Source organism: Arachis ipaensis, chromosome B02, assembly GCF_000816755.2.
Source record: "Arachis ipaensis cultivar K30076 chromosome B02, Araip1.1, whole genome shotgun sequence".
NCBI lineage: Eukaryota > Viridiplantae > Streptophyta > Magnoliopsida > Fabales > Fabaceae > Arachis > Arachis ipaensis.
In genome coordinates this window covers 51,065,082-51,069,737 of record NC_029786.2, presented here as the reverse complement: position 1 = coordinate 51,069,737, position 4,656 = coordinate 51,065,082, and the positions used below count along the sequence as shown (strand labels likewise).

Below are 4,656 nucleotides of genomic sequence, written 5' to 3'. Positions count from 1 at the left end.
TAGAAGAGCTGAAATAGAAGGTGAAAGAACTAACAGAAGAGAGTTCATATGCTAAAGGACTAGGTTCAGCTGCTGCTGTTGAGCTCAAGGCATTGTCAGAAGAAGTTTCCAAACTCATGAATCATAATGAAAGACTAGCTGCAGAGCTAGCCGCATCCAAGAATTCGTCTTCGCAGCGCAGAACCAGTGGAACTGTACAAAATGGACGAAGGTAAAGTCATGGTAGACTCAGACGAAATGATCAGGGTGGGTCAAATGCAGATGTCAAGAGAGAATTAGCCTTGAGTATAGAAAGGGAACTTTCATATGAAGCTACTCTTTCAGAGTTATAATCCTTGCTTCCTTTCTTTCCTTCATTGCTCCAAATGTTGTGCTAATTTTCTCCCTTTTTATTTGGTTTGCATCTCTATAGGGATAATGTTTTAATGCATGTAAAGTAATATTATTGGTTTCTAATGTTCATTTATAATGAAGTTGCGATTGTGTTTGACCTTTTAACTGTATACTGCTCATCAGTTGAGAAACAGAAGGATTATTAAGCATCTTGGTACAAAATAGTAGAGATGGTACGTTTATCGAATTCAAGCTCTATTACAAGGTCAAATAATTTAACTTTACAAGGTTCATTTAGTACAGATAAGATTAATTTCAGTAACTTCTAGGCAACAGGATAGCTTATCTTTTGGAGAAGGTAATTAAATTTTCTGCCTTGCCTCTTCTTTAAGCAAACAAAACAAATTAGATTACGCAATTAATTGATGATTACCTTACGAATAACTAAACACCAAAGCGATTATGCAAGTGATCGTTGAAGAGAATTATTTAATTAATTAATTAATTAAAGAAATTATGGCGGAGGAAATTAGATTCTTCAAGCTGAACACAGGTGCCAAGATACCTTCTGTTGGATTAGGAACTTTTCAGGCTGAAAATCCTGGAGCCTTGGCCAAAGCAGCTTCCACCGCTATCAAGGTACACTTACATTTTTTCTATTTTTATAGTTTTGTTAAACCATTACAATTTTACAGTTTTGATTATTGTATTATAAGTAGAAAAGCTAACCCTAGAGGTGGATGATTATTAATTTTGATTATAATTATTGTGTTTGACATGTCAGGTTGGATACGGACATATCGATTGTGCTTCATCTTACGGCAATCAAGTAGAGTTAATAATCATTAGTTTACTGAATGATTATGAATTTATGATCTTACCTCTTACTTGCATATGTTCTGTTATTTATAGATTTTTGACTTATTCTTAATTTTTGCTTATGTTAGCTGGTGAATTTGTTTATCTTCTACTTGGTCTCAAGAAGCTTTTTGATAAGTTGAGATCTCAATAGCTTGACATACATTATTCAATTCCAAAGGTAGTTACTGCTATATTCTTCCCTTGTCAGTTTCTTTGTGTTCCAAGTTCTTTTGCTTTGCTTATAGTTTTATCTTTACTTGATGACATTTTAGACAATGCTCCAGAAAAGGATATTTGGTCATGGTGGTGTGATGATATCTGGTCTTGATTCATCTGTTTCAAATGACGAACTTAAGCATATTTTTGGATCATATGGAGAAATTAAAGAAGTAAGTTTTAATTCTGGTTTTTTACCCTTTTTGCATCATGTGTCTTACCAAGAATTATTTTGGCATTAGTAATTATTGTGTAATGGCAGATCTATGAATCACTTGAAGCGAATATTAAGCAAACGTGATATGGTAACCAATGGTTGTATATATTCATAAATCCAATAATCATAATAAGAAAGTAGTCCACCCTACTTATCATATTCATGTAGATCATGGAATATATGCGTGTAGTAAGAACAATCAAATCCAAAAAGGAGAGAATCTTCACTCTCCAGCTTTATTGCAACTACCAAATTCTTCAAAGCCTTCCAGGACACTACTCTCTTAATTAGGGGGGAGGGCTTTAATTAGGGCTCCTAAAATAAAGATTGTATTCTTAAGTAACATTAATTTAGGAAATCATAATTAAATTGTTCAGTTTGATTCTTATTATTAGTAAACCTAATGAATTTGCCTTTCTTTATTATTAGTTTAATGATCAACAATTACTTACCCATATTGATATTTGATCGAGTCCAGGAATATGGATGATCGATTTTGGAAATGATGATCATAGCCTGCCCTATAATTTTAGTTAAGGTTGCTAGAATAATAAAAATGCATTATATTATAACAAGTTCCTAATTCATGTCATGATAAATTCCTTACCTGTATAATTTTGTATCTTGTGCGTGCCACAATTATTTTTATTATTATATCCTTAAAATAAATAAATATAATATTTATAATGAGTAGTATAGTCACACACTTAAGTTTGGAATCATTCGTACCCAAATTTAAAGCTAACCTTGCTCAGTTCTATGAGAAATTGGTAAGCTACCTACATGTTTTCTGACAGTCAATTAAGTTTATTCTCTTCTACGTTAATGAATAATTTCAATTTTTATAATTACAGGTAATGGACTTGGATAGAAGAGTAAGACGTGGGCAAGAACGCCTTGCTCAAGAGGTGGAGCCAAAACCAGTGCTTCCATTATGATTAAAATACATTAAATATTTTTTATGTTTATATATTGATATCATAATTCAGTCTGCCAAAGAGAAGGCTGTTGAAGAAGAGTGAAGGAAACAGAGGGAGAAGGATCATGAGAGAAGACTATACAATCTCCCTTCCATCAATATTATTTATGGAGAAAAAAAGGGTTGAGGTAGGTATTTTACTGTTGTAATTTTTTTCTCTTGCATGATTGAACTCTGAAAGTGTAGTCCAGTCTTTCAACCAGCTCCATGAGCTATTGGAGTAACTTTTTTTATTATTTTTGAGAACATAGGAATCTTGCTCACAATCAGTTCCAGCAAGGATTGAATGTTAAGTTCATGAAGATTTCTGCCTTCTCTTCATTGTGAGACTTCCTCCTCCTGTTAACATATTGATTATATTCCAAGTTGACTTGTTTATATTTGTGCAGGTATCTGCAGAACAACCAGTTTACAGGCACTATTGATGTCCTTGCTAATCTGCCTCGTTGTGATATCATTGGTTTGTGAGAGATGAGTTTGGATAATAAAATTGGAGTGTTGGAGCAAGAAACAAAGATGTTGGAGCAAGTCTCCGGGATGAAACTCATACAAGAGACCAAGAAACTAAGGCAGGGTTGTTAAAGGAGGAAACTTTTGGTCTTCAAATCTTATTCATCATCACTTAGCTAAGCTACTTGTCTTGTATGTTCATATTCTAAGTAGTAAAAACAACACTTATTAGATGGTTTAAATACATTATTAGATATTAATATAGTTTAGGAAATTGGATGGTAGATTTGACTGATTAGTGTTTATTGCAATGCTTATATTTTGGTAAGTTTAGTAAGACAAGATTTTGTATAAGAGTTATTACTTTTGATTTTCAATAATAAAAAATTATATATTATATTAATATTTTGTTTATGACTTATATAATATTTCATTTATGGATTATAATTTTTTGCTATTGTGAAATTTTAATCATAATTATTTATTTAACGCGATAAAAATGACGGTAAAAATTATTTTTTAAACGATAAAAAATGTCACTGTCAGGGTAAAACGGCGGTTCAAAAATGCCATTTTAACCAATCAAAATGCTACTGTCAGGGTATAAATGGCAGTTCAAAAATACCGTTTTAACCAACCAAAACGCCACTCTGTCAGGGTAATAATGGCGGTTCAAACTGCCGTTTTAACCTATCCAAAAACCGCCATTTTAACCCTGAAAATAATGGCGATTTGAACCGCCGTTTTAACCAACCAAAATGTCACTCTGTTAAGGTAATAATGGCGGTTCAAACCGCCGTTTTAACCTATCCAAAAACCGCCATTTTAACCCTGGAAATAACGGCGGTTTGAACCGCCGTTTTAACCTATTCAAAAACTGCCGTTTTAACCCAGGGAATTGTGGCGGTTTTCAGAAAACCGCCGTAATAACCATAATGGCGCCCAGAATTACGTCGCTTTATGAAACCGCCATTATTGGTAATAATGGCGGTTCAAACCGCCGTAAATACCAAAAAAACCGCCATTTTTACCAAAATTTTTTGTAGTGGAGGCAGTGTTTGAGGCAACGTTGGACCTCCAACGTTCGATTTTGGTGCGTACACATGACCCACGCGTATGTGTAGATGGTCAATTTTTGCCATTCCACGCGTGCGCGTGACAGACGCTTGCGCGCGGGTATAAAAATTTGCTTTTTCACGTGTATGCACCACTCAAAATTCACTTAGCTCCAGAATTGAAGTTTTTATCACCACGTTAGGGGTAACATTGGATGTCCAACGCTACCTCAAACATGAGCATCAGCATTGTTTACAGAAAAGTGCTTTGTTTCTCTTCCAACGTTTGAGGCAACGTTAGTTGTCCAACTTGGCCACCAATATTGCTTCCTCTTCATCTTTTCCATGCTCCTTCAACCTTCCTCCATGCTTTCCTTCACCTATCATCAACCAATGAATGCATCAAAGCCTTGCTAAAGTCATGAGAATTCTTATCATTCTTAGCATACAAGTAATCATAGCATAAATCATCATGAAATTGCATCAAATTACTCATGGTTGAACGAATATAGGCATACATGAATTTCTACCCAAATGGCTTACTT

General features: G+C 34.1%; 1 long non-coding RNA gene across 1 annotated transcript; it reads left to right on the top strand.

The window, feature by feature from the left end:
- Positions 2,542–3,431, top strand: LOC107625289. Its single transcript, XR_002357415.1, has 3 exons — positions 2,542–2,734; positions 2,858–2,929; positions 2,996–3,431. It is a non-coding gene; the product is annotated as an uncharacterized LOC107625289 (long non-coding RNA).